The following is a 22,520-nucleotide window of genomic DNA, read 5'->3' as shown; positions in this document are numbered from 1 at the left end:
TTAACAAGCTGACTTTCAGCAGTTTGCAGGTCTGGAAAACTGAAGCCAAAGCAAAGCACCTCCCAGCCACTAGAGGGGAACACCTACGGTTGAACAAAGTCTTCCAGTCCTGTAGAAAACACCCGACTGTTCTGACCTCAGTAAGCGCTTTACTGATAAGTTTAATAAACATCCATTTTACTTAGTCAATTATGGTCATTCTAAGAGTCAGAACTTGTAATTAAGTAATTAATTAAGTAATTAAGTAATTAGTGACGTCACAGTGCAGTCCATCTTTTATACCGTCCATGGTTGTTGTCATGCCATCGTGCACGCTGGAGAAGATCCAGCCTTTACTGGAAATTCATACATGCAAGGAGTCAGACCAGGACTTCCAGCCTAATCTAATAACAGCCTCTGTGCTGGGAGGCAGTGCAGTGTTACAGAAGGACAACTTTTAAGGTGTAGACAGCCAGTATTAAATGAGTTTTCTTTTTTAAGAATTTTTTTTGTCATACCTAGCCTGTCTGACTTTTCCTGGTGACATTTGTGAACATGGCTTGGTTTTCTGGCCGTTCTAATCCACAGTCCAGCTACATGTACATTAACAGGTTCATTGTGCAATATCCAGCTGTAAACTGGATTCCCCCATTATGTAGTTATGTGTTTACATCCACCACTCATTAGTATTTCCTGGAGACATCTCCGGTGTATTTCTTTTCTCTATTTGTAGCGTGCAGTTTGGTGAAGATGCTCTCTGAATTTGCATGCTTAGACATCACAATATCACAGTCAAATTCAGATGACTGCAGGATAAAAGACGGCTTGTGTTCTCATTACAGTGGAAGTCCTGCATTACTTTTCTGGACGAATGTACATAACTGTTACCAGCAGATGGAAGCAGCGTCCTGCTCCTTCACCTACAGGATTTGAGCAAACACAAATTGAAGAAGTGTAAAAATGGAGGAGAAATGAGTGTAAGAAGTGCATCGTTTCACTCTGTTCCTCTCAGGAAATGAGTTAATATAGAATAAAATTAGGTGTATAACTGCATTTCATAATTTGGCTTCATCCCTTTTTTCTCCCTTCTGGGCATCACAAAGCGGCGATTACACACTTGCTGTGTGATATATCGCTGGAAACATCACACATGCTTACAAAATGTGTCCAAATGCTCATGAATTAATTAAGATTACAAGTTAATGCCATGAGGACGTAACGCCAAATTATATGCAGCGCTCAGAATAGCAGCTTGCACACTGTGTATCTACATGGTTGGTGTAGGCGTTTAAGAACAGTGCCAGCCCCCGGCCTCGTCGTCCCTCACAGGCCCCCAGGACATCAGTGTGAGTACAGCCTCTGCCTGTGCAGGAGGGGGGTGGAGGGTGGGGTGCAGGTTTCTGCCAGACAGCTCTGAGGAACACATTTAGCTGTTTATGTAGTCTGTCAGTCACAGAGATGGGAGACACATCAATCCTCTCCTGGAAGGAACAGCGAGCACATTGTGACAGAGAGACTTCCTCCATCACCTAAAAGATGTGTTATAGAAAGAGACAGCAAAGGCCTGAGACGGTGGGAGGGCTCGTATGTTGCTGGAAGCCAGAAAAGTTGATTTAAATTTAAAAAGACTAAAGTGGTTTTCAGTAAAATTAATGGTCTTAAAAAAAAGCCTCAAGATTGAAAAGCTGCTAGCAGCATGTCAGTCACTGCACGGTGGCATATGTCAGTTCCACAGTGGTATGTCACAGCTCTTGGATGGCACGCTATACCATACTTTCCAACGGTGTGTGTCACATCAGTATGCAAATTTTATGCCAGTGACATTGTTTCGGGGTGGGTGTTTCTATCTGAGCTCGTCTTTTATTAGAAACGCACCAGAGGCTGATACTACAGCTAACCTTTGCTAAAATGTCCATGGTTTCTTTAACTGCTGTAACCAGTCTTTCTAATATAACTTCTTACCTGAAGTTCAGTTCACACTTGGACCGGCGGCCGCCTCGGATCTCTTTTCCTTCTGCGTCCCTTTTCCTTCATCCACCTGCTGGCCTCCACCACTTGCTAATGTTACTGAATCTGTGGAAGCTCCGCGATAGCCACCACACGAAGTAACGAGTAACGACCCTATCTAAATCCCAGTAACGACTAACGCGTTCCTGATTTTGGAATAATAACTAGTTACCGTGCTCGTTACCACAATAATAACGTAGTTACTGTAACGCGTTATTTAATAACACGTTAGTCCCAACACTGGTCATGACTCAATCAACCATATTCTTCAATGTCATTGGTAGTCACTACAGTCCCTTGCTTTACAGCTGAGGAAAACTTAACTCAGGACCTGGCCACTTTGTATCACTAGTGCCTTATTTCGCCCATTGTCACGTCAAGCCACAGAACAAATCAGACTTTCTATGGTCTCTTATTGCTAAATGAGTCAAGGCCTCTATATACTCTGCATTCTGAGGTTTCAATGTTAGAGTTTCAGTACTAGTTTTTTTTTAAAGGCAGATATTAACATTTGAAAAGGAGAGGGCAAAGTCGTTAGCTAATGCTGGCTGTATTCATAAACAATTAACAGACACACACATTTGCTAATTAGTGTCCAGTAACAGAATAACATGATGCAGGTGTTTTCCATAGGACTGGGAGTCTTTACTCAACCACAGGGGTTGCCCTCTAGTGGCTGTTGTGCTCGTATGGGTTCCTGGCTTCCTCCCTCAGTCCAAAGCTATTCATGCTTGGTTAAGTGGTGATTTCAAATGGGCTTGGGTGTGATGTGGATAAATAGGTTAAAGTGTGTACATTAAAGCCCTAATGTGCTTTGAATGGCCGGTTAACTAAAAAAAGCATATACATGCCTTTTCCAGTTGCCTCTCTCTGATATAAAAACATGCTATATGAGCAAATTTTGGTTAGCAAGCGTAGCTGCATGTTGATGAAAGATCACATACTCACCTTAATATCATTTTAATTGGTTTTAACGAGATGCAGCACTTGTACTATTAATACAGAACTTTCCAGACCTCAGACTCACAAATCCATTATCACTTGTTGAAGCATCCCCACGGCCCTCATCACTTGACTTATCTCCGTAATGAGGTCAGAAAAGTTGCTTCCATTTGCACGCGATTAGTGCAAACAGCAGGTCTTTGTGTCCAAGCACAGAAAAACAATATGAAAAAGGGAAAAACCGCGAGGATGCACCAATCATCAGTTACAAAGGTCAGCATTTTTACAAGGCAGAACACATTATCTAAGCCTGCCACGTGGATATATGAGGTGTAACTCAGTGTAAGACAAGGGCGGGGAAAACGATCTGCCAACAAGTAGCCTACCTGCCAACTGGAAGAGATGCAGGCAAACTGACGGGACTTATCAACACGTCCGTGATGACTGATGACAAACCGTGACACGCAACATTTCCACGGCCTGGAAACAAACTGCACTCGACCTGCCTCTACAGAAAACCATTAACCAGACAGAGAAGTCAATGTCGCATGCAAGGTAAAGAGCGAGAAGACCACTTACCCTGTCTGTCAGTCCTCGGGTGAACCGACCGAATCCAAAGTCGATGTCCTGACGATCCACATCTCAATACCTCCACAAGTCCTCCTGACTCCACAGCGGCATGTATTGACTTGTATTAGGAGGGGTAAATCAGCCCTGAATGATGGATGAATATGTGGAGTGAGTCGATCACATGTTCATTAGATGTGTGAAGGAACCTTTAAAAACCTGTCCAAAAGTGGTGAAATCTAATGAAGCTCAAGTACATTTTTGCGTCTTGCATTTAATTTTTTTTTCTATGCTTATTCATACTCCACTGCATTTATATGTTTGCTTACTTAATATACATTGAAAAAAAAAATTCTTTCAAGGTATATTAATTGCTTTAGGACTTGAGGACATATTTTCATACATGTTAAAAAACTAAAACTAAAAATCTGTATGTGGAAAATCTCATAACAAAAATGCGTGTTTGAAATTTGATTCATAAACATGTAAAAATGTGGACGTTTGCCAATTGGATTTAACACCACCAAATCTTAGAAGTAGCTTTTTTAAACCTAAACTATTCATTTCAGAACACTGTACTTATTTAACTGCATAAAAAGCAAATTTGTTTGGGCACAGATTAGTAATTGTGACATTATTGTTTATGTCAGTTCCTCAAATTGGGACAAAATCCAGATTATATTTGAAGCTTTAGCTAACATTTCTTGTTTTAAAGTCAACATGACCAATGAAAAGTACAGAATTATCCATTTTCAGTACTTCTGGATTTGTGATTTCTCTAGTGTCCACTGAGCATGACTCCCATGTTAAAATGTTCAACTTTACAGATTTAAAAATATCATGCTAATAGCCTAGCAAGGAAAATGGTTTTAGAAGAACTAGCATTTCATTAGTCTGTTATTTAAGGCTAATTATCAGTCATTTCTGTGTTTCATCACTCTTACAATGTAACGGATGTAGCTAACTAAGCTTGATAGCATTAGTTGATAACTTATCACTTCACTTCTTCATTCAAATATGGTAACTCTGTACCATATGGCTAAAGATTAAATGCTAGTTTGGAGGCTTTAAATTGAGGAGTCTAAACCGTAGAGTCGGTACCAACGGTTACTGGCTTTGGATTATTTCATACCGTGTGCAAAGAAAAAATACTTAGTTTAAAAATTTATTTTATTTTGATTTGTTATTTTTCTAAAAATGCTACTACTACCTACACCTCACTCCCTCAGTCGTGTTTTTTCTTTCATGCATCAGTAAGTCTGCAAGCTAACCCTTGAAAAAAATGACAAAAACAAATATCACTGGAGAGCTTCTTTGAAAAGGTAAAATGAGACACCAGAGGGGTCTCAGAGTGCCAAGAACAAAAGAAGAAGCTGTATTTAAAAGAAATGATCAAGAATCCTACTTAAATTAAAGGTTCATCGCAACAGGTGATTCACACGCTCTGCAGTTTGAATAATATTCAGTGACCAGGTAGCTAACGATGCCACGAAACAAATCTAAATCATTTTGCAAAATAATAAGTACTGATAGTGCATTATATAAAGAGGCGTAGTTATAGTTACTGTTTATACCTCTAGAGGTTGAGGGTCCATCGTGTCATACCCCGTCCATGCCAAGAACAAATGAAATTCTAAATAAAAAACTAAACTTTTTTTCATTACCTGCTGCAGTAATAGAAAAAAGCAATAAATCTAAAAACAAAATGAAGCAAATGTTCTTATTTTTTAATACTACAAAGAGCCAATGAGATGTGTGTGAGATCTATGTAATACAAATGTGAAACTCAAATAATAAAGTTCAATGACCCTCCACTATAGAACCACCAACCGTTAATCTCATCACCATTAATCTGTGTCCTGTAAATTATGCAGTAGTAATTTTACATTCTTTGGAGAACTGCTAAAAGTTTGGACTGCATTTGAATGGAAACTGGTCACGTGGCGACGAATCTCTGAGGGGAACTGAAAAACAGTTTGAATGTGCAGAAGCAATTTGTTTGTGATTGCCATCAGTGTTTGGATGGATCTCATTTTGTGCAACTCAGCTGCTACACTGCATCATTTAACACAGCCTTTCTTCTCTTATGATTCACGCATCCTCCCCTTCACATGCAAACTTTCTCTCCCCTCCTTCTCCTCCTTCTTCCTTCAGACTGCTTCCTGATCGTTGAGCAGAGTCATCATCAGATCCATCAGTGCACAGTCATTGCCTGAGGAAACACGGGCCAATTATGGCCATAAATAATAATGGGAGAGCGCATCTGGCATGATGACTGATGGGCCTCTCTCACAGCTCATTTACATGGCTTTTGTGTGGCCATCAGCAGCTTCACTCTAATGTAATGCTCAGAAAATGAGCCTTTCATAGAATATTGTATGATTCAAGGGTGGAAAAACGGCACAAGGGCAGTGCATGCTGTGGACTGGAAACAGGGAAGGAGCGAGCATAAAGAGGTCTTAATTGTCCCATTATATGCTGCCATACATACAGTGCGAGCTTGTGGCTTGTCTCTGCTTGTGTGTTACACAAAGAAGTCCATCCATCAATATCAACATGAAGGGGGACTGATTGTGCCTGTGCGGTCAGGTAACAAACTAACCACCTCCCACGCTCGAACACACACACACTACAGATACTTTACATGTGCCTGTCAGACACCTGCCCACTTATCCTGCCTCCTTAATGCTTTTCATGTCAATTCCTAATGCGCAAAGTGAAAAACGATAGCGTTACTTCAAAGCACAGATTGGTGGACAGTTTTTAATTTCTCAGCATAGGTGTCAACGGTGTTCGGAGAATCCTTAATCTGTCCTTTGGGTCGGTGGCTGCCTAGAGCCACAGAACAAAAGGCTGCAGCATGCTGACGTGTGTCCCAGGAGCTGATAAGCCTGGTTGTTAATGGTGTTAGGGTAGATTTCATTACCCCCTCCAGACTGCTCTCATTAAATAAACATCCTCCTGTCACATCCTTCACCCTGCGAGCAGAGGAGTAACCGAGGCAGGACAGGGCGAAGGGAGGAGAGGGATGAGTGAGACAGACAATAAAGCGGAATGTTAATGAAAAACTTGTCAATCAAAGTCAAGTCGGCTGCAAAATGTATGTTGGTGTTCTTGTAAAAGTACTTGTAGCGCTGTTTTTTTCTTTTTCTGCTTGTTATCCAAGCTAGCACTATGACTCTGACAGTGTTGGCTCCTTCGACTTCATGATTCAGGCTGAAATATCACCAACTGTTTAGAGCAGATATTTTTATGATGGACTCTGGATTTTGGATTTACATTTGTGGTTTGAGAGAAATGTATCAACAGCACTCGCATAGATTTGCATAATATTTATCGGAAAAGTACATGGTCCTTTGGTATGGTACAATTCTATTTATACAGGGCCAAGTTATAGCAATCTACTCAAGGTGCTTTAAATTGTAAGGATAACCTCCTGCAGTATTAAAAAATGATCAGTGAGAATTTGGCAACAGTGGGGAGGAAAAACTCCCTTTTAACAGACTTTCAGCAGAGTCAGGCTCAGGGAGGAGCAGCCATTTGTTGGGGGTGTGGGCAGAAATATACTAACAGGTCATTGTCACTAATACACAGGGGTAGCATAAAATACATATCAAGTAAAAACATTGTAAAACCACAAGCTATAAAAGATATGTATAAAGGAAAAAAGAGTAAGTCTAAGAATCAGGTACGGGCATTAACAAGCAGGAAAAGCGAGATTAAACAAATAGATTTTTAACCGTGATTTAAATGATTGGATAGAATCGGACGCCCGGATAGCAATAGGAAGGTTATTCCACAACTCTGGTGCAGCCAAGGCAAACACACGGTCACCTCTACACTTCAGCCGAGATCTTGGCTGCACCAGGAGTAACTGAGTAGATGATCTTAGTGCTCTGGCGGGAACATACAATCTAAGGAGTTCGATAAGGTAGCTCGGTGCTGTGTTGTTGGTGATTTTAAACGTAAGCAGCAGTATTTTAAGTTGGATGTGGTATTTAATGGTTAGCCAATGCAGGTCAGCTAGAACAGGGGTAATAGAGGCAAACCTCCCAGTTCCGGTCAGAATGCGTGCCGCAGCATTTTGAACTGTTTGCAGTCTATGAAGAAGGGCAGAATGAAGACCGAAAAAAAGTGAATTGTAGTAATCCAGCCTAGAGGTCACAAAGGCGTGGATGAGCTTTTCCAGGTCCTTATGCGGAACCAACTGCCTAGCCTTGGAAATGAGACACAGTTGGTAGAAACTAGATCTGACTACAGCTGACACTTGTTTATCGAATTTGAAAGAGCTGTCCAGCAACACGCCCAAATTGCTAACAGTGTCAGAGAGGGAACTGGTAAGGGAACCAAAGGCATCACGAAGTTGGCCACGAGGAATGTTACTGTCAAATACCACGATTTCAGTTTTCTTATCATTTAGGATAAGAGAGTTTCCTAAGAGCTATTCTTTGACCTCACACATGCACTCTTGAAAGCAGTGCAAGGACAAAGCAAGATCATCATTTAGTTCAAAGTAGATCTGTATATCATCAGCATAGCAGTGAAAAGCGGTGTGGTATTTCTCAAAGATTGCGCTTAGAGGGAGCATATACAGTGAGAAAAGAATAGGGCCCAGCGCAGATCCTTGAGGCACGCCACAGCAGACAGGTGCAGCGGAGGAAGAGCAGGTGCCCAGGTTGACCGAGAAAGACCTATTGGAGAGGTATGATTTAAACCATTCAAGGGCAACACTTTTAATGCCTACAGTATGCTCAAGCCACGCTAATAAGATGTTGTGATCTACCGTATTGAAGGCCGAGGATAAATCCAATAAAACTAGGACTGCAGAGCGTCCAGTATCAGCAATTAGAAGAAGATCGTTAAGGACTCTAAGCAACGCTGTTTCGGTGCTATGATGTGGTTTGAAGGCAGACTGGAATTTATCATTAATGTCATTCTCATCCAGCTACGCCTGGAGTTGTGAAAGAACTATCTTCTCAAGGATTTTAGACAGGAACAGGAGCTTAGAGATCGGCCTGTAATTCACATAATCATTATAATCAAGGTTCCTTTTTTAAGAACAGGCTGAAATACAGCATGTTTAAAAGCTGATGGGACGCAGCCAGAGAGTAAAGAAGAATTCAATAACGATAAAATACTGGGTCCAATTACATCGAAATTTCGAGCGGCTGGCACGTAGGATTTCATAAGATACCTGGAGTTTATCTTTACTCCACCTCCTCTCATCGCGGCGGCACACAGGTCGTAAGGCGCGTATAGAGTCGTTTAACCAACATTGGGAATAAGTTCAAGGGCGCTTCATTTTAATAGGTGCAACAGTCTCAAGGATAGAGGACCATATGGTTAACAAGGTGTTAGCAAAGTCTTCAACCATATGAGAGGTAAAACAATCAAAAGTAGTGGATGCAGAATTCAAAAAAGAGAGAAAAATTTGCCACAGTTTCAGCATTAACTATACGCTTAGATGGTAAATGGCCTGTATTTATATAGCGCTTTACTAGTCCCTAAGGACCCCAAAGCGCTTTACACATCCAGTCATCCACCCATTCACACACACATTCACACACTGGTGATGGCAAGCTACATTGTAGCCACAGCCACCCTGGGGCGCACTGACAGAGGCGAGGCTGCCGGACACTGGCGAACCGGCAACCTTCCGATTACGAGGCGAACTCCCAACTCTTGAGCCACGATCGCCCAAGGGCGAAGGAGGGCCTCAAGGTGCAGTTCAGTATTACCTAAGTCCCAGCATTGTTCATATCCTTGATGCAAATGTCCAAGCCATATGAAAAGACCAGGTCAAGGGTATGGCCTTTAGCATGGGTTGGTTCATTAACCCGCTGAATGAGTTTAAAAGAGCCAGTAAATACAAGAAAGTCTTTAGCTAACGGGTCGTCCTTACAGCAGACATGTGTATTAAAATCACCAGTAATAAGAACACAGCCATATTTAAAAAGAACAGATCCTAAAAAGTCAGCGAATTCAGGGGGGAGAAGCTCAGAGAAGGGGATGGACTCACCGGGAGAAATTCAGGTCTCCGTCAGGAGTAAAACGTCCAGGCCTGTGGCGAGGAAAAAGTCATTTAAAAGAAAAGCCTTATTCGCCAGCGACCTAACATTAAATAAAGCCATCCATGTCCAGGGAGCTAGGTCACCACCGGTGGCATGTCGCAGGACGCTGATGGCTCAGCAGTTTAGCATCAGGGCGGCCTCTGAAGGAGGGGAGAAAGTGTAGAATATCCCGGCTAGCATATGGATAATCCGCAGCCTTGGCTTTAAGGTAAGCCTTGAGACGACGCGAAGGCCACTCCTTTTACCCTGTTTCCTGTAACGTTTCCTGTGCAGATTGGAGAGGGGTAGGCAGGACATACTGGTGGGGGAGTTCCGCTATAGAGGGGTGGCGTCACCCAGGGTCCAACATGGATCCGGGCGATAGAGTAAGAGAATCGGAGATTTAAAAGCATTTGTCTGTCGTAAGTTATTAGTGCATAGCCACCTGATGAGCATAAAACCAAAACAATAAGGAGTACTATGCCAAGGCGCAGACAAGGACGGCCTGCCATACACACCGGCGCCATCTTGAATAAACATCACCTCATTCAGCCTGCAGTAGAGGTAGGCATGACATTAGACACTATTCATTTAAGATGTGATGGAATCAAAGTAATTTTTTTCAATCAAGACAACAAAAGACAAACATAAGAGAACACAAGGCAAGCCTATAGCAGCATAACAGCATAACTAAGGGAAGGGTCAAATGCATGTAGTGTTTTCTAATGTTGTCTAAGGCGGACATGTATGACATGAAAAGCATCACAGCTCAGAATTCAGAACCAGGCTCCAGTGGAAGGTAGTTTAGTTCTGAATTGGAGGTTGTTATACACATCACAGATGGAAACCCAAAAGCAAGTTTTTTTTCTTTATTAGCTTATGCACAAGGTGAGGATTTTTAAATCAAACCACTATCTTGGAGTCAGCATCCAATCAGCTATTGGGTCAAATCATTGCAGATGGCACAGTAAGATGAACAGTGTTTTGTGTAATGCATTTCAAAGTAACGCATTACTGTAATTACAAGTTTTCCTTGATGCAGTAATGTAATGTGTTTTAGTACTAAATTCGATTAAATTCACTTTTATTTATATAGTTCCAAATGACAACAACAGTCATCTCAATGCCTCAATTTATATTGTAATGCAATAATACAAAGAAAGCCCCAACAATCAGACAGCCTCTTATGAGCAAGTGCTTGGCGACAGCAAGAAACCTCCTGCAGAACCAGACTCAGTAATTGTAATACAGTTTTGCTGTTTCTTGAGCGCCAAAGAATAATCAGTTATCTGCATGATAAGTGGATAAAGAAAAACAAACCAAAAAAAAGCAAAACAAAACATCAAATATGTTTTTTTCTTACCGTGCACTTGTGCTACAATCAGCTGATTTCAATTCTTGTGCAGGAAGGAGAAAAATATTGGAGCACTCAACAACTTTTGAGACATTGCTTTTATTTTTTATCGCATTAAAGAACAAGAGCATAATGGTAAAATGTAAAGTGTGTACAGGCTAGAAACCGCTGCATTACACTCCCAACAAAAGTTTGGCTCTTTGCAGGAATCTTCACAAACAACATGTTGACAATAAGCTAGAGATAAACCTAGAGTAATGTCAAAGCTGAGTACATGCCGACATAGAAATTACTCCAGCGCATAATTAAGTAACATACTGGATTATTTTCCCGATTCTCCCACTGAAAACGCTACGTCCAGATGAACAGAATCAACTTTTGGGAACATACTGGATTACTTTAAGAAAAGTAATAAGTAATACATGACTTTTTTGTAACAACCCCAATACTAAAAACGATATAATCAAAGAGTGCTTGTTTCTATGATGTAGAAAACTGAAAGAATCTTTGAGGAACTTCACATTTTAATTTTTTCTTTTAATTTCTGAAAACATTTTCTCAAGTTTTGAGTCCATCAACCGGTGGATGGAAACTAACTTGTGAGCATGCTCATTCTAGCATTTAGCTACAGACTTGCAGGGATTTTAGCACAGATTTACTGGACACTGTTCTTGTTTTAAGATACCCACCAATCACATGGTGAGCTGAAACATCTAGGCTTTTGATATAATTACAGTTATCCAGACATGTCCTCGACCCCTTTTACAGTTACCCTTTTCCTCTCCGTAATCTCTTCAATCAGCCTCTTCGCTGATTCCGTCTCTTTTGTCTTCTTCCATTGGTTTTTGCTGCAGTTTCCTTTGCTAGCGACCCTTTCATTACCCCCCTTACACCTCCTCTGACCCTGTGTGGACTCATGTCCCTCCCACCCCTTGCTCTTTTTGCCCAGATGAATCTATGCCATCATCCTCTCTTCATCTATCAGGGTGCTCTCATTGTTTTGACGTCTAGTTAATTCTCGGCTCATGATTTATCAAATTCTTATTACCGCTTGGTGAAAGCCTCATTCATTGTCCTGATGTATGGTAATGATAGTCCTGGTGTAGCTGCCTGAATCGCAACAAACCAGCTCATTTTTTCTTCTTCTTCTTCCCCTGTTTCCTTTATGATTGCCTTTCCTTTGTAAACTGTTTTCGTTTTACTTTTTATGTGCTCATCTCTCAATTATGTACATGAATCTAAAGCTGTCCGTCCATTCATTTTCTTCTGGGTGTAATACACAGAGAAAGACAATCAAACACACCTATGGCCAATTTAGAATTGCAAATTAACCTAATTGCCATACATTTCTTTGGACTGTGGAAGGACACACAGAGTGTCTGGAGTGAACCTGTGGCAGTATGGGGAGAAAGTGAAAACTTCACACAGAAAGGCCCCGGCCAGATGGTGGAATCAAATCCAGGACCTGCAGTGTTGACCACTACAGCTCCCTGTTGACCAGTAAAACTGGCTTCTGGCAAAGCTGACTCCACCGTAACCTTTTATGAAAATGTCAAAGCTTTCCAAACAGTTTTGTTTGCTATAGGTTGTCAGTAAGGTTAGGTAAACTAGAGTGTTTCTGGTGTTCGTAGTTGCTAGTCTTGACGCCAAGACATCAAACAGAGTGCCCCAACAATGTATTTGTTAGGAAATGGTTTACTGTTGGTCAAAATGAGTGAACATAAACTTTTGTGTTCTATAAAAGTAATTACTATCCAGAAGAATACAAATAGACTATAAAATACATGCCCTCAGTGGGAAAGAATTGGGAGTATGCTACTTCTAGATGGAAAATTCCCAAGGTTATTGTTAATTTGACTCACAGCTAAAGCACCTCTATAGTTTGGATCAGTACAAACTCCACTTGAAGATTAAAGACTGCATTTACTAAAAAAAGTAAAAGTTTTCTATTCATAAAAACTTTATGTAGATGTTAGCTCCTTCTGGAAAAATGTTGCCTTTCATTTGTCCATAAGCATCCAAGCACCAGCTGTATAATTCTGTTTAATGTGGCTAATAAGGGCCAGAAGTTGCCATCACCTGGATTCTGACACTAGAATAAATGGTTGAGTAAGTGCCAGTGTGACAGGTTGAATGACTATTGCATATAAAACTGTTCAGTTAATACTAATTCATATCAGTTGATATAAGGACGAAAATAATGTAAATATGGTAAGAAAATGGTTAAGAGTTTATTATTTTTCATGTTATATTAATGGCTTTCATGTTACTTAAGAGAACTGCAATCTATACATCAGTGATCGGCTAGTAAGCCTTTTCTGGGATCGATTAGTAGTGTCTCTATTCTCCACTAGGGGGCTTTCGCGCGTTCTCCTCACTGCAATAAACTACTGCATGAGAGACGCAAGTCATAATCACTCTCGTGATTCTTTTCCCCCTGTTTTCAGGTAAAAGTGTTTAAAAGTTGATATATTTCCAATGTGTACACTGTTAAGATATTTAAGAGGTAATCCTTCATTGTTTTGTAAGCGTTAGAAGCATTACATTGCAGTTTTGTGCACATATACGTGGCGGTTTTGAGCTGTGTTTTGTACTGTGTAATGGCCATTGTGATAACGGCAGGAGCTAAGAACGCCGCGGTTGTCAGCCATTTTATCAGGAGGCCTGCTCAGGTATATGTATGATAGGCACTTTGGTGTTTCGGTTTATTGTTTGGTGTTTTTCTTCCACCATGTGACATTTAGCAGTACAGAATGTGAAACGTTTCTGCTCATTTTCACTGCAATAAACTACTGCATGAGAGACGCAAGTCATAATCACTCTCGTGATTCTTTTCCCCCTGTTTTCAGGGGTGTAACATTTGGAGGCACCGCTGGGATAGCTGCTTAGATGTCCGGTGTCCACAATCTGCACATCGTAGTCCAAGCCAGCTAAATCCCCCCCACTACAACCCAGGCAGACTGCAGTGAGGAAAGTGTTGCTGTCGAGGCGAACTGGTAGCTGTGTTTTAGCGCATGTTTCCTGAGGCCAGCCAGAGATCATCAGGGGCTGCAAAAGCGACTCAGCTCAGCGTCACCCGTACATGCAAAATTCTTCCAGCCTACTGCCACAATGTCTTCGGTGGAAGAGTTGCGAGAAGAGGTTGTGCGTGAAATGCACACTCTGTCCAAAGACCAACTAGTGTCAATCTGCGAGTTCCTTGGCATTGCAGAGAAAATAGATGTTAGCAGAAAAACACGACTGTCACTGCTAACACACATCCAAATACACATTGAGAGAGAAGGTATAACAGTACTTGAGGATGAAGGAATGTCAGAACTGTTGTTGCTTAATGATAAGATTGCTGAAATAATGAAAGAGACAATTGTTGAGACTGAACCAAATGCAAATGAAGAGGGTGATTCAGGACACAGAGAGCAACCAAATACTGCAACCTCACTGGTAACAGAGACAGCTAATGCAGTTAACACAGCAATTATTTCTCACTCCCAAGGTAATCGCTTTGTCCCTAACTCATCTGTGTCAAGTACCCCCCAACGACCAAGCCCTTACTGGCAGAAAGATTTCAAAATATCAGGCCAGATTGGCGAACCAGGTCAAAAAGACAAACTGACATTTTCCAGTCTTGCTCACCAGATCGAAAATGGACTGAGCAGAGGTTACTCAGAGCTTGACATTGTAGATGCTGTCATCAGAGCTATCTTGCCAGGTCTACAACTACGCAGCTATTTGGAGGGAAAAGCTCAACTCACCCTTCCGACTCTACGCCGCATACTGCGCTCCCATTTCCAGGAGAAGAGCGCCACCGAACTGTATAAACAACTTGCCTCTGAGGTACAGACCCCAAAAGAGACTGCTCAAAGCTTCCTGATGAGAGTTTTAGATCTAAAGCAGAAAGTCTTATTTGCTTCCCAAGAATCTGAGTCAGGACTCAAATACGACCCAGCTTTAGTTCAGCGTATGTGTTTGCACACCATACTCACAGGCTTCCAGAGTGACAGTGTCAGGATAGATATGCAGCCACTCCTGTTAGACTCTAAGACACCTGATGAACTCCTGTTAGAGAGGTTAAATATGGCTTGTGCCAATGAGGCAGAAAGGAAAAACAAGAAGAGATGTTTAGCATCACAGACTGCTACAAGTGTGAGTGCAGTACAGTCAGATGATGTGTCACCAGCTAAGAACCCTGTGAAAGAAGTTAAAGCTAAGATACCACCCGAGCTTTTAACTGAGTTAGCGGAGCTTAAGACAGGTGTAGCCTCCCTGAAAGGTCTCAGTGCAGAGATAGCTCAGATTAAAGAGACTCTACAGCAGCCGGTGGCTGGTCCTCAGTCATATGCCCCACCACCAGTTATGCAGTATGATAGGGACCAGCAGTATTATAGCTTCCAGGGCCCCCGTCAAAGGCCACCACCCCCTCAGTATCCTGTACAGCACTACACAGGTAGTCCAGCCCGCCGTGAGAGGAGGTGCCACATCTGCCAGCAGAATGGAGTCAATGAGCGCTGCACCCACTGCTACCTCTGTGGGAGTAGAGAACACTTTCAGGCTGGATGTAGAAGCAGAGGTATGAGACCATATAAAGAGAAACATTTAAACCAGCAATGGTTACCACCGAGGGACGAGTGTTAACCATGCCCATCATCCACAAGTCCCAACATTGCTCCAACTGTAAACAAGAAAAGTCAGGCATGAGACAGTGTTCAGCATGTAAAAACGCACTTTATTGTTCAAGAACATGCCAGAAACAACACTGGAGACAACATAAGAGACAATGCACTGGCTTAAAGACTAAGAAAGAAAATGAGACTGTCCAGGTACCACTGTCGCCAGCTTATGTAAATTCCCCTCACAAAGTCACATCTCTGGTGGGCAGGCAATGTCTGGTTGAGTGTTTTCTGGACGGCCACAGGCTTCAAGCTCTATGGGACTCAGGCTCACAGGTATCAATCATCGATGAGAAGTGGAAAAAGGACTATCTGCCACACACAGAGCTGAGAGATGTAGCAGATATCATGGACACATCTGAACTCACCCTGACCGCAGCAAATGGGACCAACATGCCATATCTTGGGTGGGTTGAGACAACCTTCCAACTTGTTTCCGGAACTGAACAAACTGAGAAATTGACCATCCCCATGTTGGTAATGAAAGGCTTTCAGCTCACATGCCCTATTATAGGCTACAATGTAATTGAATACATTGTGAATAAGACTGACCAAGCTAAACTGTACAGCACAGTGAGAAAAGCATTTCCCAGCCTCAAAAGACACAAGGTGAAAGCTTTTATACAGGCTGTTAGTGCAGATGCAGTTGACGAGTACAAAGTGATGACAAAGAAAGACTGTATTACTGTACCAAAAAAAAGCCACATGCATGTTGAGGGTCGTATAGCAGCAGGGCCATTTAAACAAGATATGGTCATGATATTTGAGCCAGACTTAAACCCCCAGTGGCCAGACAATCTTGAGTTTTTTGACACTTTGGTTAAAGTTAAGAAGGGTACTTTACCTGTCATAACACTAGGTGTCTCTAACCCAACTGACCATGAAATTGTCATTCCAGGCCGTACATTAGTTGGCTCGGTTCAGACTATTACAGCTGTTTTACCTGCCCAGGTGTTTGAAAAAGCCACATCTGTAGCTACTGTTAACCAGACAAATACACAAGCCCAGTGTAGCGCTAGCGAAGAGTGGGACCCACCTGTAGATCTTAGCCACCTGGGTGAAGAGCAGAGAGTATTAGCAAAACAGATGCTCAGAGAGGAATGCCAGTCTTTCTCTAAAACAGACAATGATATAGGCTGTATTGAAAAACTGAAAATGACCATATCACTCAAAGACAACGAACCAGTCAAACGAACATACCTGTCTGTGCCACGGCCGCTCTACCAAGAGATGAAAAGTTACCTGCATGATTTAATAGCACAAGGCTGGGTCAGGAAGTCAGACTCGTCATACTCCTCACCAGTTGTTTGTGTTAGAAAAAAAGATGGTACTTTAAGACTGTGCATAGACTACAGAGACCTGAATCGGAAAACCCATCCTGATCGCCAGCCCATCCCACGCGTCCAGGACATTATGGACAGTTTGGGTGGAAACTCCTGGTTTTCGCTTTTAGATCAGGGGAAAGCGTACCACCAGGGGTTCATGTCAGAAGAAAGTCGTCCACTCACTGCTTTTGTGACCCCCTGGGGATTATATGAGTGGATTCGCATCCCCTTTGGACTTATGAATGCCCCTGCAGCATTTCAGCGCTGTATGGAAGAGTGCCTGGATGGGCTGCGCGACAACATCTGCATCCCCTATCTGGATGACACATTAGTTTACAGCAAAACGTTCAAAGATCACTTGGAGGACGTGAGAAAAGTGCTCCAGAGATTGAGAGGCTTTGGTATAAAGCTTAAGCCAAGTAAGTGTGACATGTTTAAGTCTGAGGTGCGCTATTTGGGCAGAATAGTGTCTGCAGAGGGCAGTAAAGTGGATCCTGCAGATTTTGAAGCAGTCAAAGCACTCAAAGGTATAAAACCACAAAATGTTGGTCAGCTCAGAAAAATGTTAGGCCTTCTCTCCTACTACAGACAATACATAAAAGACTTCTCCAGAAAAGCAGGTTGTTTGTATGAACTGTTAAAAGCTGACAAAACCACAGAGAACTCAGACACCACAAAAGGGACAAGGGCAAGACCAAAGAGAGCCAGTCAAGTTGTGCCCTCCTCAAAACAAATCGTGTGGACTGACCAGCATCAACGTGCGCTTGAGGAACTAATAGACTGTTTGCTCCACCCACCAGTGCTGGGGTTCCCAGATTTCACACAGCCGTTCATCGTACACACAGACGCCTCACACAAAGGGCTAGGCGCAGTGTTGTACCAGAGACAAGATGGTAAGCTGCGAGTTATTGCTTATGGCTCCCGTACTCTAACAGCGGCTGAAAAAAACTACCACTTCCATGCAGGAAAACTAGAATTTTTAGCATTGAAGTGGGCTATCACTGACAAATTCAGAGACTATTTGTACTATGCCCCAACATTTACTGTCTACAGCGATAACAACCCGCTAACGTACATTCTGTCAACAGCCAAACTGAATGCCACCACATCAAGATGGGTCGCTGAGCTCGCTGATTTTCACTTCACCATTAAGTACAAACCAGGGAAGGAAAACAGTGATGCAGATGCTTTATCAAGAATGCCACTTGATGTCGAAACCTTGATGAGAGACTGCTCTGAGGAAGTGCCACCGGACACTATTGCAGCTGCTATCCAGGCCATTGAGGTACAGAAAGACACACCTGCTGCATGGACACTCTCAGCTGCAGCAATGTCAGTCACAGCAGAAGGTGAGCCAGCAGAAGCAACATTCACACCCATACCAAAAGAACAGCTTAATGAAGCGCAAAAGTCTGATCCTGTTATAAGCCCTGTATTACAGTGTAAACAGACAGATTCAAAACCACTGCCCAAAGAGCTAAGAACATTTGACCCTAAGACAAAATGCTTGTTCAGAGAGTGGGGCAAGTTAAGACTAGATAACAATGGCATCTTGTACAGGCTCACTTCTGCCCGGAAACAGCTAGTCCTGCCAGATCAGTTCAAAAAGACTGTACTTGAAGAGCTGCACAATAATATGGGCCATCAAGGTGTTGGTCGCACAGTGTCTTTGATACGTGAACGCTTCTTTTGGCCACACATGCAGGCAGACATCGAGCATTATGTGACCAACGTTTGTTCCTGTGTAAAGCAGAAAAAGCCCAGCCATGAAACAAGAGCTCCTTTAACAAACATTGTAACTACGCAGCCCTTTGAGCTGGTGTGTATAGACTTTCTCCATCTTGAAAAATGCAAAGGCGGTTATGAATATATTCTAGTGATAACTGACCACTTCACACGTTTTGCCCAAGCCTATGCCACCACCTCAAAGTCAGGCAAAACTGCTGCAAACCTGATATTCAATGACTATGCCCTAAAGTTTGGCTTCCCCTGTCGCATTCACCATGACCAAGGAGGTGAATTTGAAAATCAGCTATTCAGTCAGCTCAAGAAACTGTGTGGCATGGCCGGTTCTAGGACAACACCCTATCACCCAATGGGGAACGGTCAAGTTGAACGTATGAACAGGACATTGTTGCAAATGCTTAGAACGCTAACTGAAACACAAAAGTCAAACTGGAAGGAATCTATCAACAAGTTAATGTATGCATATAATTGCACACGTTGTGAAGTCACTGGCTACTCCCCATTTTACCTACTGTTTGGACGGTCACCCAGGCTACCAGTAGATATGCTCTTTGGACTGTACTCAGAAACAGATTTTAGTGACCACAGAGACTATGTTGAAAAATGGAGAAAGGGCATGGAACAAGCATACTCTATAGCAAATGAGAATGCAAAGAAAGCTGCTGAAAAGGGCAAAAGACACTATGACACAAAAGTAAGGAGTTCTGTGTTACAACCTGGCGAGAGAGTTCTGGTCAAAAACCTGACACCTAGAGGAGGCCCAGGGAAACTGAGAGACTATTGGGAGGACACTGTTCACACAGTAGTCAGACAAATGGGGCCTGACCTCCCTATCTATGAGGTAAGACCGGAGAGAGGCAGAGGGCGCTCTAGAGTGCTTCACAGAAACTTGCTTATGTCATGTGACCACTTACCTTTTGAAAAAGTGCCTGAAAAAGATAATCGTACAAGACATGAACAGAAAAAGACTGATAAACCTGTCGCTGTTGTGCCAGACTCTGATGATGAGGGCAGTGTTGATGAATACCGCTGTCATTACGCACCACCTCAACCTGTGTCCCAGCCATCAGAACAAGAACTTCTCACAGCAACTTCTCAGCCCGCAGCTTCAGTCCCTGCTCTTGCACCAACACCAGAGCCTCTTGCTGGAGACCATCTGGAGGCGCCTGACCCAGCTGCCGTGGAGACAACTTGTGAGGAGGCAGAGCCCGCTGCAGGTGACATACCTGCCCCTCCTCCACCTGTGGTACTCGAGAGACTTGAGGAGGAGACACCTCAGCGGCCACAGCGAGAGAGACACCCGCCAAGACGGATGACGTATGACCAACTGGGCACCCCATCTTGCTACAGTGTTCAGCCAGCACCGCAACTGCTTCCTGTGTACCCGGGCCTGGTTCCATGGTTTCCAGCTGTGCAGTCATACTGCACCCAGCCCATTGGTTTGTATGAACTCCAGCAAATGTAAGTTGACACTTTTCCACTGATGACTTGAGAACTGTACTTAAAGACTGTCATCAAGAAAAAGACATGAACTTTTCCCCATCTGTGGATTATAACCATAGACAATAGACTTTGTGAAGACTCACATATGGACTGGTTATAGACTTTGTCTTCAGTCACCAGTGATGGACTGTGGTGAAACAGGTGTTAAACCCACAGAATTAAGGACATTGGTTCACTCTACTGTTGATGTCCTGACTACAAGAGAATATAGACTGAAAAGCATCTTGTTGGTATAATGTCGGGACGACATTTTTTGAGTGGGGGAGAGTGTGACAGGTTGAATGACTATTGCATATAAAACTGTTCAGTTAATACTAATTCATATCAGTTGATATAAGGACGAAAATAATGTAAATATGGTAAGAAAATGGTTAAGAGTTTATTATTTTTCATGTTATATTAATGGCTTTCATGTTACTTAAGAGAACTGCAATCTATACATCAGTGATCGGCTAGTAAGCCTTTTCTGGGATCGATTAGTAGTGTCTCTATTCTCCACTAGGGGGCTTTCGCGCGTTCTCCTCACTGCAATAAACTACTGCATGAGAGACGCAAGTCATAATCACTCTCGTGATTCTTTTCCCCCTGTTTTCAGGTAAAAGTGTTTAAAAGTTGATATATTTCCAATGTGTACACTGTTAAGATATTTAAGAGGTAATCCTTCATTGTTTTGTAAGCGTTAGAAGCATTACATTGCAGTTTTGTGCACATATACGTGGCGGTTTTGAGCTGTGTTTTGTACTGTGTAATGGCCATTGTGATAACGGCAGGAGCTAAGAACGCCGCGGTTGTCAGCCATTTTATCAGGAGGCCTGCTCAGGTATATGTATGATAGGCACTTTGGTGTTTCGGTTTATTGTTTGGTGTTTTTCTTCCACCATGTGACATTTAGCAGTACAGAATGTGAAACGTTTCTGCTCATTTTCACTGCAATAAACTACTGCATGAGAGACGCAAGTCATAATCACTCTCGTGATTCTTTTCCCCCTGTTTTCAGGGGTGTAACACCTGAATGGTGGTGTGTGTGATAGTGAGGTTCCAACCTTGTGTTTCCAGGAACCCAGGAGTGAGGGCAGACAGGAGGGCAGGCAGATTGTGGGTAAGAGAACTAGGGACACAAAGAGACGAGGGTAAATACGAGGCAAGAACATGGCCCGCGAAAGAAGAGGAGGCCTAGTTACCATCATGAGGTTGCTGATGAACTGGCAAAGAGTGGAGGACTGAGCTGGCCTCTAAAGTCGCTCTGCTGATTGCTGTCGATGGATTACAGGTGAGAGAAACAGGTGAGGAACCACATGGGCGGACACAGGAAAATCACAGGACTCAAATGGAAAAACACCAGACACTCACTCGGATCGTGATAAAGGGGTAACGATATAATATTATTAATAATAATAATGATAATAATAATATAATTTTAGGTACTGTATAACTTCATGTATTTTAGAGAAAATGAGCAATAATTACATTTTAGCTAAGTTTACATTATAAGTAATTCTGTGTATTTTGCAGGAAGGGAGACAAATGATGCTCTAAGTAATTTTAAGTACTCTGGAATATCTCAGTCATTTTGTGGAAAAACAAAAATATTTACACATCAAAGTAAGCTGTACTTGTTAGGGCCCTGGCAACAGAGTACTGTACAGTTATTAAGATTAAAGGACAGGTTGTTGTTTGTTTTATATAAACTGAGAAAAATAATGTGCGAGTTATAACAGTAGTAGTTGTTCAGTTGATTAGTGCAAATTACAGTGCTGATGTAAACATCTATGTTTGTTGGGGGCAGCTTTACTTACTTAATTTACTTACAGTATAATCATTTCTTTGTTTACTGTAAACTTTACCCCCTTATTCTAGTGTGTCTCACTTCAACTTTACCTTTCATTTTAATTTAGATTCCATTTTCAAACAAAATACTCTGAAATGACATTTAATTACAGGGACTTACGCCCTTAGTGCTGTATTAGAAAGAGTTACCAGGCTGTCCTGAGTGGATAGGATTTTTTTAACGACTAATCTGACAGTTAGAGGTTTGACTACTTTGACTGAAAGGTGTCTGGAAAAGGCAGTTCAAACCGACTGGTGTTTATTCAGCGTCAACTTGATTATTTACAGTCACTGAACTGAGCTGGGCACTGTGTCATGTTTTAGGGCAATTTAATGGAATTATCCGACATCATGGCTTCCAAGTAGTTTGTTCTTGTGTTCTGGTGGCTGAAATTCTAGTGTTGTATTAGTCTGTCACGTAGCGCTAATTAGCAGGTATCTATATGTGTGCATAGTGCCTGTACAGTTTATAGATGCCATTCACTAATCAAGCTTTTTAGCTTTAGCCGATGACCCCACTTTTTCATCTAAATGTGGGCGAAACAATGCTAAC

The sequence above is a fragment of the Maylandia zebra genome, linkage group LG7 (genome assembly GCF_041146795.1).
Source record: "Maylandia zebra isolate NMK-2024a linkage group LG7, Mzebra_GT3a, whole genome shotgun sequence".
In the NCBI taxonomy this organism is placed as follows: domain Eukaryota; kingdom Metazoa; phylum Chordata; class Actinopteri; order Cichliformes; family Cichlidae; genus Maylandia; species Maylandia zebra.
Note: the sequence above shows the minus strand (reverse complement) of the source record.